Source organism: Schistocerca piceifrons, chromosome X (genome assembly GCF_021461385.2).
Source record: "Schistocerca piceifrons isolate TAMUIC-IGC-003096 chromosome X, iqSchPice1.1, whole genome shotgun sequence".
Classification (NCBI taxonomy): domain Eukaryota; kingdom Metazoa; phylum Arthropoda; class Insecta; order Orthoptera; family Acrididae; genus Schistocerca; species Schistocerca piceifrons.
Window position 1 is genome coordinate 28,154,726 of NC_060149.1, and position 18,702 is coordinate 28,173,427.

At 44.1% G+C, this 18,702-nt stretch overlaps 1 protein-coding gene across 1 annotated transcript in view; it reads right to left on the minus strand.

Annotated features, from left to right (window-relative positions):
* LOC124722165 (latrophilin Cirl) overlaps positions 1-18,702 on the minus strand; it is a 799,917-nt gene that overhangs the window by 182,571 nt on the left and 598,644 nt on the right. The gene's annotated exons all lie outside the window — the stretch shown is intronic.

The window sequence follows — 18,702 nt, forward strand, 5'->3', positions numbered from 1 at the left end:
CGTTCTTTTGTAAGCCAACCATTCACTGCCCGAGCTCGTAAATTAAGTATACTTCACACTTCTCCTTCAAGCTTCCTATTACGTAAACACTCACATCGAGCCGTCAGTGGTCCTGAACGCCATGGAACTTTAAATCGGAGTATCCCACTGGACGATTAAGAATCTGTTCAGTCTCAATGGCACCAACTCATTTACTGGGACATGTAACTTTCGATACCAGAAGTTAAAAGGTAGTGAAAGTTGGTTAAACGCCGCAGTGCTTCTACTGATACGGCCCCTCTGGAAGCGATATGACCCTGTACTTCCCCAACCCTTGAACTGGCACTTGTGGAATGAGCTACTATTTAACGTAGACTGCAAACTGCGATTCAACTTGGATTTTCATTTATACAAATCGTTATCAGAAGCGATAAGTGAGACAAAAGGTCCTAGGATTTAACCCTAAACATTTGAATTTGCACTGATCATAAAACTGACAGTGGCAGATGCATGTATTTGCTTGTTTGTTTCTTTTACACGGTCCCATTCCACGGGGTATTTCAGAACTGTGTCTTAAGATATATGTTGAATGTGACTCTGCCGGTCGGTGTGACCGAGCGGTTCTAGGCGCTTCAGTCGGGAACCGCGTTGACCGCTATGGTTGCACGTTAGAATCTTGCCTCGGGCATGGATGTGTGTGCTGTCCTTAGGTTAGTAAGGTTTAAGTAGTTCTAAGTTCTAGGGAACTGATGACCACAGATGTTAAGTCCCATAGTGCTCAGAGCCATTTGAACCATCTGAATGTGACTGTAATGCGCGCGGACACGCGCGTGGGTGTCTTCGTACTCGTGTTCTATGTTAAGAGAAAGGAGAGAATAAAACCAGGTCCCGGCACCAACGAATTTAGTGCACGGCACGGACGCACAGTCTGGTGATTAGGAACTTTACGCCACCATATTTCCTTCCCTTGCATGTCAAACACTGGCGATGAAAATTTCTTCTGCTATCAGGATTCAAACCGGCTACTCAAGAATCGAACCCCAACACCACTACCGAGGTGGGTAACGCTCCACTGTTTGGAGCTGTTATCAAGTAATCCTGACTGCACACATCGTCGTAACAGGTCGGTGCAGTCCATAAGAAAACGAAACAGAAATGCTTAGAAAACATAAATAAGAGTCTTTTGGAATAAAGGCCACTTGTTATCGCGAAACTCTTGGTATTTGAGGTAGCCTGTGAGACAACTACACTATGTGATCAAAAGTATCCGGACACCCCCAAAAACATACGTTTTTCATTTTAGGTGCATTGTGCTGCCACCTACTGACAGATACTCCATAAGATGTAGCTGCTAATCGCTGCCACAAAATGTCAAGTGTATCACGCATGGAGTTTTTTTCTTTGCTTTGACAAACAATAAATACACCTATGGAGCATTCTCTGTATATTCGAGGCCATTGGCATATAGCCTACCGCAATACTAGTGGCAGTATAAATGTGATACTTGTTGCTCGCACAAACACTGTCAAACATGAAATGGCGACGATGTCGTGTCAGTTTCAAATTATTTTGTTATTACTCTCTCGGAATGCTCACATTGAAGGTTCCAGGTGGTGGGACTGGTACTGTGGGCGAGGAGAAGGCTCTCGCTGTCGGCTCCGTCCAACAAACTTCAACAGATCCTTTTTCCCGTAGGCCAAATTACCAAGTATCCTCTCCGTATCACAGATGCATAGCATAACGACTTGAAAAAATCATTGTTTTACGACGTTTATACAGCCATTCCGCAGTGTATACAGTGCCGTTCTCATACGCTGTCCTTACCGTTCATTAGTGTGTTATTTAAATTCAGCTAGACAGTCCAAATAAAATAAGAGCCTTGAGGTTCTAACTTTCAGATACATTATTGATTTTACAAATGTCAATTCGTACGAACCAAGAGGACAACAACATAACCCTCAGAATCTGTGTGACCATTATGGGAATCAAAGAGAAAATAGGACGGGACTGCGAAATTGAAAGCATGGCAAGGAAGTCTTAGCGCAACAGCTTCCACGTAATTTGATCCACACGCCCTCGGCACTTGAATCTGTTACGACCGACTGTTCCAGAAGTACTGGCGAAACGACCAGCCTGTATCCTACCTCCAGATATACACTTTTCACTTTTTGCGATGATTTATCGAACCGTAACGTTTTGTTTTCCTTAATCACCACTGAGCAGGATTGATAATAATCCAACAGCCGCTCTGCAGTTATTACCTTGGCGTGTTGTTACAATTAATGAACTGTGAAACAGCCGGAGAATTCGGATTCGTACAGCTTCCACCTCAGGTGTGAATTTTCAGATAGTCATTGTATTTTATGAGGTAAACAGAAACAAGTAAAATAAATTATTAGAAAAATTAAGGTTGATTGGTTGAAAATCGGCTTATGTGCTAGCACCACCTATAATTACTACGCTGACGCTGATATTTATTATCAGGATATACACGGGGCGGCTCTTAATCACAAAGCATGTGCGGTAATAATTCCCTGTATTAAATGAAATAGAGAAAAAATTGTAATTTTGTCGTCAGTAACTCGTCAGGGTAACAGCTACTGTTGACAATTGAAATATCGAATAGTTAGAATTTACTCACTTCACGCAGCCTCCCAGTTAAAGATACCTGATGCTTCAGTTGTCAACGGTAGCTGTTTCCTTTACAGGCTACAGCACGACGCTATTCATATAATATGCTCTATCACATTTTGCGCAAGGAATGGTCTGTAGCGTTTGGACCTGCATTTCAAAACCACCCTGCATAGTGAATTATTACGTCTGTCCCACTGCACGTTCTGCTTCTCGTAGCTATTCCTGAGACACCAACAAAATCTGCAACATTTAAAACTTGCAAGTTCAGTAAAGTGTAGAGTGCACGATTACATAAAAAATTTGTTATGATAACCCAGGTCTGTTTTTAAAATTTGCACCGCTGATCCTCATAGGTAAAGATTTATTCGGTACAATGGTATGTGCCAGAAATGATTCATAAAAGAGCAAAAAGCATATTCAGTCAAGACTTATCTGAAATGCTATGACTGTCTACACAAATTAGGAGCGAAATAAGCTAGTCTAGTGAAACCAAGAATGACTTGGACGTAACTATTTATAGTCCCTTCCACAATCTCTAACGAATCCGTATGGGTTAGTTACGTGGTTGTCAGAAATTGCGTGGGAGAACCACCTTGATTGTATTTACTTCTGGTATGGTGAGTTCGAACACACAATGTTTTCTGATAAGAAAGCAGCTCTTCATATAATAGGGGAAATGGTTCTCATTTTATTCGACAAAGAGAAATGTAAAAGCCGTATGTGGTGCCTGAATTCTTACTACTATACAAGCTGCTGGATTGGCACACGCCTACCCACACTGTCGGCTACATTTTTCTGGCATCTAGGTAACAGAGCTGTATGCAGTCGTCACATCATTAGATTACTTTACTCGCATAATTTTTGGATGTTTGATCAAATCGTCTTCTTCACGGTTCTGACATGGACAACAGCTGTCGAAACACTTTATTACGTGGAAAAATCCATTCGTCAGGCCTTCTGCACATGCAGAATTATGTCTACTTCATTGTTAAAAATGTTTAACAACAACAGCCTCAGAATTAATTTATGCTTAAGATCTTGGTCACCGTAAAACTGAAGTGTACGCTCAGCACAATCTTCATTATCTATCCGTGAAAGGAATTAAAGAGAATTATTACGTTGACCTACCGTTCTGATACATCTTCTCTCAGTACCGTCTCCACAGAGATCCAAGAAAGCGGCACACAGTTATTGTTAGCGTTAGTCTAAAGCCGTGGAGGTCAGGCTGGTCCCTACCGGCCAGTAGGGGCCATTCCAGCTTCCACGGTGGGCGGTAGGCGTTTTAAAAACATTTTCGTTACGTTTTCATAAAATTTTGACAAGCTATTTATTAAGTAATAATTATATTTATTCTGACTTGGCGTAACTCTGCTTCGTAAATTTTGTACGATAAAGTGACTTCCCTTCAAGATAGATACAGAAGTGGGTGATAGGTTTAAAAAGGCTGGTCTAGAGTAGAAGTTTTTTGATATATTGTCAGCCAGTATGACAGTACATCTGACCCAGCTGTACCACACTTAATACAATAAATCATAGTCATACACAGGATGGCATAACCACGACACAAACTTTTAGGGACAATGGAGAAAGACAAAAGTATCAGTACGAGACAGAGAATCCTGGTATGGAAACGACTCAGGTGGCAGTTAGAAGCGAGAGTGAGAACATTTCTAATTTATCTTTGACCTTTTCAGATCATACAAAAAAAATTAACACAGTTTTGTAGCAATTTTATTTATCGGCACAACTCACTCAGCCGGTTGTATGTATGTATGTATGTATGTAGGGAGGGAGGGAGGGAGGGAGGGTGACGTTGACTTGAACTATACACTGATCCGCTCAGCATTTTTCGCATTAAGAAGGTATGACCAGGGCTAAGTGATAGGACCGGCCGGGGCTCGATCTGCGTACGCTGGAATTTGTGGTCTGTGCTAGCCCACTGAACCACCTACCGCACATCGTAAAAACGAGGATCAAGTAGCTTCTCGTATTTCGCTAGCAAAGTCACACCATAGGACCTAAGCTTCGACGCAGTCGTTTCCGAACCAGGATTCCTTTAATCTGAACTCGATAAATTTGCCTTCTCCAACGTAGTCGCGCAAACACTCGACGGGTGCTGCGTCACATCCGCTTACGAGAGAGAGCCGGCGTGAGAAATGGCACCACAATGAGACGCAGTGTCACGAGGACACCGTCACCGGGACAAAGAAATCGCTCTCTATTTTTGATTTAATTGCGAGCGTGCGGGGTATTAACACTTGCGAGTCCGCTAATGAACCGTTATTCGGCCAGAAATGAGAGGTTGTCGTGGCCGTACACAATAGCCGATCCCTTGTCTCCGAATAAATTACTCACAAATGAAAGGTTTGGCTGCGCCGCGCACGCCGTCATTTCTGAGCAACAACAAAAGAATATTCCAATGATTTTTTACACGCGAGGTGAGAGGAGGCGCGCTGAACCAGCAGCGTAGTCAGCTGCCTCACTGTCAACACCAGCTTTCTCACGGTTGCACTTCAGCCCCATTAGACAATGAGCGAAAATAATCTCCGCGAATATTTGCTCGGCCTGCACTCTTCAGCTACAACCACAGCAGTTGCCAACCATTTATTTTCAAAATTACACATACTGTAGCGGCCGGCCGGAGTGGCCGAGCGGTTCTAGGCGCTACAGTCTGGAACCGCGCGATCGCTACGGTCGGAGGTTCGAATCCTGCCTTGGGCATGGATGTGTGTGATGTCCTTAGGTTAGTTAGGTTTAAGTAGTTCTAAGTTCTAGGGGACTGATGACCTCAGCAGTTAAGTCCCATAGTGCTCAGAGCCATTTGAACCATACTGTAGCGGATCCTGTTGAGACGAGAAACCAATGGTCGGAAACGTGTATTTCAAGCGGCAAGAGGTCTCGAATGATCTACTCGGGTGAAACATCTGTTTGTAAACTGATTAGGTTCGTGCATCGACGTTTGTGATACACGATACACAATCATCTGTTAAATGTCCACTGACGTTTGTTCCCTATCGTGTTGTTGCTATATAAAATTTCGTTAGATACTGAAACGGAACAAGCTGGCAGGGTACTACTTGTGCAACAGACAAGAGGCTACTGCAGTGTAAGCTTTTTTGAGGCTGGCGACAGTCACACTTTGAGATTAACTACTTGCTATCGAGTCCACGAGAACTAAACTTGATTACTACTTTACCTCAGTGCTTGCGATATAGGATCCTCAACAATTTTGAACTTAAGGATCTGTGGCACCCTGCACACTCCACAAGCCTTATGACATGGCGTAGTTGAGAGTGCTTACCGTTACACCTGCGAATAGTGCACGCACAGAGCGACTCTCACTATACTAATTTCTCTCGCTTTACTGCTACAGTCACATCGCGAGCTGTAGGTGGGAGGAAGCAATATGTTAACTCATTCTTCTTGGAACACGCGTTCTCGGAATTTTCTCTACTGTAGCGTCTGCCACTGGATTTCGATCAGCATCTCCTCGCTCTCACGTTTACGAAAGGAGCCGGTGACGAAACGTGCACCTCTTATTTGGGTCCTGTCTATCTGCTCTAATACGTCCAACTGCTAATGCTCCCAGACTGACGAGCAGTACTCACGAATACGCCGAACGACTGTGCTGTAAGCCACTTCCCTAATGGACGCGTTACTTTTCCTGAGGAATCTTCCAGTGAACCTTAGTTCGACATCTGATTTATAGAACTAGATGTTTCAATTCGTCGGTCGCCAGTTTTATAGTCGTTTGGTCTTACTGACTATTTACGCTCAACAAGTCAAATTTATTATCACGCCAGTCGAATGCGACTTCTCTGTATGGTACCTGATAGCCAGAGATTACAGAACAGTTAGCATATTGTCGCCATGTCGAGGCGCACAACAATTAACTGATAGGACTTTAAGTTAGCCATAAAGCATTGAAACTAGCACTCCTGAAGAAAACAAATAAAATCTAAGTGCTAGTCCAACAGGGTTTGCAGAGAAGCTTGGAGAGTAAGAAGTTGCTGCAGTCGTGACGAGTAGCGCATTAACATGTCTGTCTGTATATGACCTTCCGTCTCAAATTTCGTCAGCAGAGTCGAAACATACTTCATATACACCATACAGCAGCCTCAAGATACATGGAATCTCTGTCTTAGGTACTTTACAAGCTTACAAAGACGACTGCTAATTGAATATGAACATAACATATCTCAGCGGATTCGCAAGTAAAAGGGATGAGATACGGCAGCACAGGTTTCAGAAGGTGTGTACTGCCACTATGAACCTCCTATGGCACAGGCGAATACGTCAGTTGCAGCATTAGCAAACTATTGGGTACTTGAATTACTCACCTTTTGTTGGACAGAAAACATATGTCTATTTTAATAGAATGGTATATGATAACTGACAAAGTAGTGTCCTTCGGCAGCTACAATCTTTTCCCACTTTTCGGGTAACAAATGGAACTTGCGACAAAAAGAGTCAGTTGTTTCGAGGTGATCCATTAATGGAGCATGGCCCGAAACACATGGTAATTGCAAGGACCGATGTCTGGTGAATATGGCGAGCGGTATAAGATATCACATCGACGTCCCTCCAAGGTTTCCTTCACTCGGTTTGCAGCATGTGGTTTGGCACTGTAATGAAGCGAAACGACTTCGTCATGTCTCTGAGCATATTGTGGGTGTGCGTCTTGAAGTGTGCCGTTCAAACAGAGTAACTGTGCTACGTAGCGTTCAGCATTCACTGTTTAAACCAGTTACAAGAGCCCATAGTACACCACACGAACCGTGACACATTTTGTCACCTCAAAATCGTTCTATTTGAACCGTCGAAACCAGTCTGCAAACTGTTTCCGACAGAGCATGTTCTCCATACGCTTCCACTAGCCAACAATGACTTTACGCAGCAGATTTCTTGAGATGAAAGCAGAGGAGTGACACGCAAATGTTGCTTTGTAGGTAAACACCCCGACATGTTCTAGGCACTAAATTCGTATGTTCTTTTTGCTCCATTCGAATATCACACGCAGATAAGGAAGCCTAATGTTTCTACAGTTCAACAGGTCTCATGTCTGTGTATCACATCGCACTACTAGAACCGCTTCGTCAAAAGCGAAAATTAGTTCAAACTCCCAATAGCTGATCGGTTACCCACTGGAATAACTCCAATTTCATTATACGTTACTGCGATTGTCGCAAATCACTTGGAGAAAACACGGAACGGTTCTGCTACAAGGGCCACGGCCGAGTTTTTCCTCATTTCTTTCATAGCTAGAGCAAACAGCCCAGCTATTGCGATGGCGTTGTAGCGGGTACTTCAACACACAGAAGAGGTCGCAGCTTTCTGGTAGAGCGCTTATTGTACTAGGTATCATAGGACACTTTCGCGAATAATACTGTCTACTTCGTTTAAGGATTTTTTATTCGCGTGTGAGTATCTGCCATTTGAAATGCAGTTTTGTTATTGTGAAATAGTACCTTTTTAAGTCATGTTTGGCAACTGAATTTATAAAATGACAGCGATTAAAATTGCAAATAGTATAAGTAAATGACCAGAAAAACGAAGGCAAATTGTATTTATGTAGTTAACTATCATGCAAAGTTAACAGTTTACGCACCCCGTCGGTATCGGTTTTATTGCGGATTGACAACGACCTTTGTTTGTGAAGTTTCGTTTCTGGTGGACGAGATTAAACCGTTGTTGGCTGGTAATGTGCAAATAATGCTTCCCATTCTTACACTACTTTTATTCTTAATTACAGCAGTTGATTTTGGCAGTAGTCAAAACAAGTCATGAAATAACGTAAAAATAAAAAAATGGGGAAAGAAGTAAGGATCATAGGACGCAGCAGAGGGCATTAGTTGTAGAAGAGGCTTCAGTCAATGGAAGGCTGGGTTAGCTGTTGCCTTGGAAAGACAAAGCAGCTGTCCATAATCGCATCAGTATTGTATTATTGTTTCAATCACGTAAATACTACGCAACATCGACTCCCTTCGAACTGACCTATATTTATGGTATTGCGCCTCACATCAACGTGAGAGGAGTGTGGTTGCAAGCAGTAAGATAAACTCGAAAAAAATCTACTGCTAAGATTTTTAAAATCCTGGAAACACACATGCAAGGAAGCAGAACTGACTTAATACCAGCAAACTTTCACATATTACTATCCGTCTCTGTAGCTGAGGCCGGCACGGTAGCTCAGCGTGTTCGGTCGGAGGGCAGTGTGCTCTCTGTAATAAAAAAACTGGGTGGAGGAATCAACGATCAACTAGAAACGGATGTCTTGTGACGTCCGCCCAGACCAAACGCAACGAACTATATCGAACAAAATTAGAAAAAAAAGTGGCCAGCACGCCTGACTGCCATGCGGAGGACCCGGGTTCGATTCCCAATCCTGCCACGGACCTTCCCCCCCCCCCCCCCCCCCCCCTGGTGAGAGGACTGGAACGTGGTGCACTGTCTCGTTACGCCAACTGAGGAGGTACTTGACAAAGTGGTAGGGGCTCGAGATCACGAAAACTGATAACGGGCGAGGGAGCTGTGTGCTGACCCCACGCCCCTCCACAATGTATCCAATGAAGCCACTGGCAGAGCATGACATGTCAACGCCGATGGTCCCAGCAGAGCCTATGGAATATATAAAAGTAAGGATTAACCCTTTAATACGAACCACAGTTACGGCAAACGGCGAGGTTCAAAGTAGTTGTGACTCTTGTCAAGTGTGTGGCCTGCTGCATACCTGTCAAGTGAGGAATATTAAGATTTAATGTCCCGTCACCGACTGACGAAGAAACCGCTCCAATTGGAGGACACTCTGTTTTCGGTATCTAGCGTATCAGACATAATTCTTTCCACTCTTAAGCTACTTCGAGTCTTACTCATTGTCATGCTGAGATTTCCTGCTCCACGAAGTGCACAAGACGTTTTGTCCGCGATATCCATATTCTACGATTTTCCATGCATATTATGACACAACTTAATCACATGTTACGAATTAGAATGGAAGCTGTACGCGCGTTCCGATATGCACTCTACTGACATCGTATGTGCACTTGGAACTACTGGGGAAAAATGAAATTAAGTCACACTTTCACCTGCTGCACTTCGGATATTTTCTAGCCAATCGTGTCCGAAGTTTTAGCGAAGAAACAGTAGAAGCCCTAAAACTTCGAATTTGGGGGACTTCCTGCTGGACACTGATCGTCTCGCAATCAACTGTAGCCATATTTGTGTCAGCGAAACATAGTTTTTACATAATCGTGTGGTAACGTCCGAAATTCTGAAGAAGGCGGATTTCGTATTGGCAAATTTATAGCGGAGCATGTGCAACCATGTGGATGCCGATGGGGGATGGCCAACTGCCGCTCTCCCGGTACCGGTATGCATATTGCAACGCGTCGCGGACATAGCCCGCATTCCAAACCAGCCGACCACTGTCTATTCCAGGTATTCCGCCTTCCACGGGCTCCGTTGCGCTGTATATCATCATCTCCCATTCGCTTCGGTTGTCATACGGGCGCAAACCACATCGCTACACCCACGGGCCCGTCCGAAACCCGGCACCGTGTATAAAGTATTAATACCACCCCTCAAGAATAAAGGGTCTCTCTCTCTCTCTCTCTCTCTCTCTCTTCTGAAACGTCGTGACAGCAAGGCCAGCCAATTCCGACTTTCATTTTGCTCAATACCGCTGAGGTTTCGCTGGGCGCCAATGATCGTTGGATTCGTCACGGCTGCGCAAGTTCCGCTAAACAGCGAAATGCCAACACGTATTACAGCTTTTCAGACACCAGTTATGGACTTGTTTACAGTATCACAGCTACAGCAGAGAGAGAGAGAGAGAGAGAGAGAGAGAGAGAGAGAGAGCGGGTATGAGTGTTTTATTGAAATGGACGCATTTCCGACAGTTGTAACGATACAGCATTCCTTCCCGGAATGGTGAAACGGAAACCTAATAATAATTTAATGCCTTTAACGAAAGCATTCATAGCCCTATTGTGATCAAAAATGCCAATATCATTACTGGGAAAGTATCAATGTTGTATGATTATGCTGTTATTTATATCGTTCATATTCTTTGAAGGTTGTCTGTTACATGTCTCATAAATTCTTTGTTTCATTTTTGGTGTAGTTGTGATCATCTCTGGCTGTGTTTTGAAATGTTCAGTTGGTATTTCGTATTAAATTGTCGTACTGTGTGGTGCTTAATAAATGATCCGTTTCTAAAACGGCAATTGTTGATTTGTCAACATGGTAGTAGAGGTGCGCGGTTGATAAAGTTTGTATGAAGTGCGTCAGTTGTGCCGATTTCGGAGAAGAATTACTCGACGATACAGAAGCGCAAAGACGAGACAATGGCCAGAGACAATAAACTCACCAGCGCAGAAAACTGGGGGAGCTAGAGAATTATTATGAGAACTATTTTAGAGTGTGACGCAATCTTTGATGTCGTAAGTGGTGAACTGATTAGGCCAGAAGGAAGTCGACAGAGTTACGAAACCGAACGTGCAAAATGGAAAAAGGCTAATGCAAAGGCAAGGAAAAGACTAATTCTCTCACTTGACACCAAGCCTTTACTTCGTGTTGGGGAATGCAAGACTGCTAAAGAGGTTTGGGATAAGCTACACAAGATCTATAATGTGCACTCAGCTGAAAACTTTGATCTGCTTAGACATAAATTCCATAACATTGTGTGGGAGGCATCTGGAGGTATACAAGGTCATCTACCCAAATTTGATGATGTACAAACTCAGCTTTCGTTGTTGGACAAGCCGATTGACGATGGTGACCTTTGTGCACGATTTTTGCAAACTTTGCCAAAAGAGTTCGATTACATTTGTATTACGTGTCATGATCTGCCGGCTGCAGAAAAGACATGGATAAATTACAAAAACGGTGTTTGAATTATGAACTAAGAATAACAGATTGTGATGACGAAAGTGTTGCTACAGCAATGATGTCGAAAATGAAGATTAACAAACCGCAACAGAAGCAGAAACAAACCTTCTCTGAAGCAGATTCGTTAAAAACGCCTCATTATAAAAGGAATGAAGACAGAAAATGCTTTTCGTGTAGTAAAGTAGGTAACTTATCAAAACATTGTAAGACAGAGTTGGTTTGTTTTAAATGTAAGAAAAATGGCCATCAAATTCAAATGGCTTTGAGCACTATGGGACTTAACATCTTTGGTCAGCAGTCCCCTAGAACTTAGAACTACTTAAACCTAACTAACCTAAGGACATCACACAACACCCAGTCATCACGAGGCAGAGAAAATCCCTGACCCCGCCGGGAATCGAACCCGGGAACCCGGACGTGGGAAGCGAGAACGCTACCGCACGACCACGAGCTGCGGACAAAAGGGCCATCGATCAAATGAATGTAGTAGAGTAGACAAAAGAGAAGATTGTGCTATGTTGTTAACTAATGCAACATCGTGGATAATTCAAGAAGCTACAGCTACACAGATAATTCAAAATCGGAGGAAACTGTATCAATGGTGAGACGCAACAGTTTTTCAGTAGATGTGAATACACTGGACTGTGATGAGTGGTACACTAACAGTGGTGCAACACATCACATAACAAATCGGCGTGATTGGTACACTACGTATGAACAATCTGAAACTCTGAGGAAGATGGGTACTGCCAAGAAAGGTGTACATACTGAAGCATTTGGTACAGGCGGAAAAGATGTACAGGTGTTCAATGGACAGACATGGACAGAACGATATTTTTGAAGATGTTTGGTTTTACCCTGATGGATTCTGTAACTTGTTTTCTGTTAAGAAAGCTGCACAGAAGGGACTAAAATAAATAATCGAAAATTATGGCAAATCATGGGTATTTTTCAAAAACAATAATCCAATTGCTATTGCCAAATCCTGCTGTGAAAATGAGCTTTATCGTTTGGCTGTGAAGGTTGTTCGTCAAGAAAAGTCTTGTGTTGTTACTTAAACTGATGACACTTTACAGAGCTGGCATGAAAAAATGGGTCATCAAAATAAACGCTATGTGCACCAGTTTTTCAGGTTGCAACATACACTTTGAATCGGACGGGTCCCACAAAAATTAAAGGTAAAGGTAAAACTCCAAGTGAAATATTTTTGAAGAAACAAGGTCATTTTGATAATTTGGTGATATTTGGAACTGAATGCTATGCTGTACGATGCTTAATAAATGATTCACTCTGCAGAGTGAAAATCTCATTCTGGAAACATCCCCTAGGCTGTGGCTAAGCCGTCTTCGCAATATCCTTTCTTTTAGGAGTGCTAGTTCTGCAAGGTTCGCAGGAGAGCTTCTGCTAAGTTTGGAAGGCAGAAGTAAAGCTGTGAGGACCGGGCGTGAGTCGTGCTTCGGTAGCTCAGATGGTAGACCACTTGCCCGCGAAAGGCAAAGGTCCCGAGTTCGAGTCTCGGTCCGGCACGCAGTTATAATCTGCCAGGAAGTTTCAAAGACTGCATTGTTCGCAACCCCCCCCCCGGGTGAATGCGCGTTAACCGCGAACACAGGTTGTCATATTAATGTGAGTGGACCGCATATATTGTGTAAGTATTGCATTCATAGTTACTGGTTAAAACTGTAAAAGTTGACAGACAATGGAAGTCTGTGGAAAAAAAGTGGGCACATCATGTTTAGCGTCCGGTCGCTATACGACCACAGCTGGACCTTCCAGCTTGGCCACTTCCCGAGAGCGCCAAAGCGTCTGAGAAGCTTGCACGTGGTCATGTTATCGCGGTCTTCTTACCCACCCCCCTCAGATTTAGTTATAAGTTCGCACAGTGCATAGGCCGTGAAAAACTGAACACAGATCAATTGAGAAAACAGGAAGAAGTTGTGTGGAACGATGAAAAAAATTAGCAAAATATACAAACTGAGTAGTCCTTGGGCCACGTAAGCAACATCATGGACAATGTGGGCTCAGAAGCGCCGTGGTCCCGTGGTAGCGTGAGCAGCTGCAGAACGAGAGGTCCTTGGTTCAAGTCTTCCCTCGAGTGAAAATTTTACTTTCTTTATTTTTGCATAGTTATTATCTGTCTGTTCGTTCATTGACGTCTCTGTTCACTGTAATAAGTTTAGTGTCTGTGTTTTGCGACCGCATCGCATCGCAAAACCGTGCGATTAGTACACGAAAGGACGTGCCTCTCCAATGGGAACCGAAAACATTTGATCGCAAGGTCATAGGTCAACCGATTCCTCCACAGGAAAACAGATCTGATATATTCTATACGACACTGGTGACGGCATGTGCGTCACATGACAGGAATATGTTGTAGACCCACCTAACTTGTACACTTGGCGAATGGGTAAAAAGGTTCTTCTACCTTGCCCGATTTAGGTTTTCTTGTGGATGTGATAATCACTCCCAAAAAGTGATGAAAACATAAGAGTTTGTCACATAAACTGAAAATAAAAAATTAAACCTTTCATTCGATGGAAGATTTGAACTAAGGCCTTTCGTTCCGCAGCTGCTCACGTTACCACGAGACCACAGCGCTCCCGCGTTCCCAGTCTCCTTGATGTTGCATATCTTCCCATGAACTACTCAGTTTGTATATTTTGCTTATTTTTTCACAGTTCGACACAACTTCTTCCTGTTTTCTCGATTGATCTGTGTTCAGTTTTTCAAGGCCTATCCACTGTGCCAACTTATAACTAAATCTGAGGGGGGTGCGATGGGGAGGTTCCCTTGTAAGTAGCAACCGAAGCAGTCCGTGAACGGCGAGGTTTATAAAATTTCAGAGTGAACAAATAAGTGGCGCGTGTTAGTGAGAGACTGCCTCCTCGTATCTACGTATACACATAAATACTTCGAGTCCGCCTATCTCCCTTGTTCAAATCACGTACGGAGCGAAGGGAAATGTAAGTACTCTTATCTTGTCGTGTAAGTCATTCACCAAGATACAATGACGCCATTAAGTTTGTTTACCAGCGTATCTCAAATATTGGTTCCACCCCACGATACAAACGTCGCCATTGTTCCAGCGATTCCGAGATCAGTCTAGGAACTCGTCACTGAATTATTTCTAATTCTTTGATTCGAGTCACAGTTGATCGCAAATATGACGCACGGAAGTATCAATTCCTTACTTGATCTCTTGAGCGCAATGGTCTAATAATAATCTTATAACTTAATGGTACGAAATTTTGCTCCCTGTGTAAGAGAACTGCCTCACTTTCAATCATAGCAGAGGCGTGGAATTTTTGTCAAGATCCTTCTTCACCGTTATCCGGCAGAGACTTTGGTTGTACGCAACGGAATCGCCAAAGAAACATTTAAAGAGGTTTCCTTAAGCAGAGAGAAAAGGGAGCACAGAGGATGGTAGTTTCGCTACTGGTGGGTAATGGTCGTCCAGTTACGGTAAGAATCCCCCGTTAAGAATTCTTCAACATACCGACAATACTTCAAAACTTACTATTAGCTCAGTGCGGATAGTCTTTCTTGAATTTCCTAGAAACTTTTTCGAGGATACACGCGCACAACAGAAATGCTTGTCTTCAAATGCGAATAGGAGTGGTAAACAGTGTCACCGCAGTCTCAGAGCAGCAGATGCCACAGAACAACTCTACGTGTAGCCAGACCAGCCTGTTTCCTCAAAAAACAGAACGTCCAACATGGTTTGATTTAGAACGTTAGATAACTCGGTCTTCGGCGCACGAACTTCGAAATCGACGACAACAGGGCTTAAATTTCTAACCCACTCATTACTAAAGTCAGAAAAGACGACGCTGAGTTCGTAAACATCGCTCCCAAATGACAAACCAAAATTTTTAATACTTTTTTTATTTGTTTTCTCCTCTTTCCCAAAATCAGTCCGATTTTATATACAGACATTAACTGGTCTGCTTTCTACGGTCTCCGATTCTTACAATCAGTCGTTAAGGTACTTACGTCCCGAATTTGACGACAAAATTACTACTTCTCAATTTTGGTCTCAAAAGATTAACTACGGGACAGGTTCATGTGGAGATTTTAAGTGCGCTGTTGTATCATGTGACATGGATGTTCGATAAGAAAGAGCGAAATTTCTATAATGACACTGCCTCGCTAAATAAGGATACGCGACAACGAGATTCTACGTGATTTCTTTCTTAACGGAAACATCAATACACTCCTGGAAATTGAAATAAGAACACCGTGAATTCATTGTCCCAGGAAGGGGAAACTTTATTGACACATTCCTGGTGTCAGATACATCACATGATCACACTGACAGAACCACAGGCACATAGACACAGGCAACAGAGCATGCACAATGTCGGCACTAGTACAGTGTATATCCACCTTTCGCAGCAATGCAGGCTGCTAGTCTCCCATGGAGACGATCGTAGAGATGCTGGATGTAGTCCTGTGGAACCGCTTGCCATGCCATTTCCACCTGGCGCCTCAGTTGGACCAGCGTTCGTGCTGCACGTGCAGACCGCGTGAGACGACGCTTCATCCAGTCCCAAACATGCTCAATGGGGGACAGATCCGGAGATCTTGCTGGCCAGGGTAGTTGACTTACACCTTCTAGAGCACGTTGGGTGGCACGGGATACATGCGGACGTGCATTGTCCTGTTGGAACAGCAAGTTCCCTTGCCGGTCTAGGAATGGTAGAACGATGGGTTCGATGACGGTTTGGATGTACCGTGCACTATTTAGTGTCCCCTCGACGATCACCAGTGGTGTACGGCCAGTGTAGGAGATCGCTCCCCACACCATGATGCCGGGTGTTGGCCCTGTGTGCCTCGGTCGTATGCAGTCCTGATTGTGGCGCTCACCTGCACGGCGCCAAACACGCATACGACCATCATTGGCACCAAGGCAGAAGCGACTCTCATCGCTGAAGACGACACGTCTCCATTCGTCCAGGCGGGCTGCACGATGTTGGGGCGTGAGCGGAAGACGGCCTAACGGTGTGCGGGACCGTAGCCCAGCTTCATGGAGACGGTTGCGAATGGTCCTCGCCGATACCCCAGGAGCAACAGTGTCCCTAATTTGCTGGGAAGTGGCGGTGCGGTCCCCTACGGCACTGCGTAGGATCCTACGGTCTTGGCGTGCATCCGTGCGTCCCTGCGGTCCGGTCCCAGGTCGACGGGCACGTGCACCTTCCGCCGACCACTGGCGACAACATCGATGTACTGTGGAGACCTCACGCCCCACGTGTTGAGCAATTCGGCGGTACGTCCACCCGGCCTCCCGCATGCCCACCATACGCCCTCCCTCAAAGTCCGTCAACTGCACATACGGTTCACGTCCACGCTGTCGCGGCATGCTACCAGTGTTAAAGACTGCGATGGAGCTCCGTATGCCACGGCAAACTGGCTGACACTGACGACGGCGGTGCACAAATGCTGCGCAGCTAGCGCCATTCGACGGCCAACACCGCGGTTCCTGGTGTGTCCGCTGTGCCGTGCGTGTGATCATTGCTTGTACAGCCCTCTCGCAGTGTCCGGAGCAAGTATGGTGGGTCTGACACACCGGTGTCAATGTGTTCTTTTTTCCATTTCCAGGAGTGTATATTCCAGCGTCTAAGAAACGAAAATAACGCAGGTTTTCATTGTGAGGGGCGGACCACACACTGGAAATCTCTGACGTTGACAAAACATGTCGTTTACGGACCTGAAATTCATCTTCCGTTAAAAAAGGTACAAAATTCAGAGTTGAAGTTATTCAGTATTTAAATAAATCACCACATAATTGGAGTCTGAACGATTTCTGTTAATCACGTCATAAGTCATATTTGTATATCGTTTGACTGGTAAGTTTGGGAGTAGTGGTAATGAGATAAGGGAGAGGGTGAAGTAGCGCCAATCTTACCGGTGCCAGTCCACGACCGACTACTATAACAAGTGCCACAAACCAGACACTGCTGAGAAGTAAGGTAATGGGAGCGTTGTGGCGCCCTGAAAATATTGTAAGTTCGGAGATGGCGTGGTACCGGACAAGAGGGGTAGCCCCAGGCTGCGTCGCTGGGATTCCATGTTAACGCTGTGTCGATGAAGGAGATTTGTATGCCGCGGAGTGCCAAAGATGGCGGGTTTTGTGAAACCATAATGGCACACATTACACAGCTCATGTAGAAATTAATAATAGCCAGAGGAATCGTGATACCTTAAAAATAAACATGTACATTACCATTATGTGCACGACGATTCTGATGATGAAATCAGATTTTCAATATCTTTATTAGTTTAAAGTTTAGTATCTAACTGTAAATTATACAAGTAACACCCAGCAACGAATTTCCAAAATCTAAACGGTTCATCCGATTTTGTCGATCGACGTGTCTTTAGAAAGCTATTAATGTAAACCTAAATTGGTATGAATTACAGGCATGTAACTTGAATAGTACATGAGCTATTGGAGGTCAAAGTGGCTGATTGCCATTAATCGCGTCAGGCTATAAGTACTCCACAGCTACACGAAAAAACGGTAGCTATATGCTTACAAATATCTTTATTCATCTATGTCTTTGTTTATATCCGTTATATACTATTCGTGAAGAAAAAGTCAATTATTTACGGTGTTTCAGAAAGCACAGAGACATTGGACTACTGGCTTACTTCTGTTCTATATGTGTATTTAATAATGTGTGTTAGAGAGTGTTTATGAGCCATCCGTAGGAATATTTATTCAAATGGTTCAAATGGCTCTGAGCACTATGGGACTTAACATCTATGGTCATCAGTCCCCTAGATCTTAGAACTACTTAAACCTAACTAACCTAAGGACAGCACACAACACCCAGTCATCACGAGGCAGAGAAAATCCCTGACCCCGCCGAGAATCGAACCCGGGAACCCGGGCGTGGGAAGCGAGAATATTTATTGAACTTAAAGTTATTTAAATGTAAATCCAGTATTTCGAATGTGTTTCATTATGTTTGGGAGTGTGCATTGGCTTGGAGACAGGGCGGGAGCGCTCTAGCCAATCACAGCGATCGTTCCAAAAAGGACACGTGGAGAGACTTTATGGAAGTGGGGGAGGAGAATCGTTTCGAGAGAGGACAAGGAGTTCTGAAGAGTGCGGCGCGAAGGACAGTCGCACAGGACACGTGGAGTTCTGGATGGGAAGGCGTGACGGACGGTCACAGGAAAGACATGGAGAGTGGA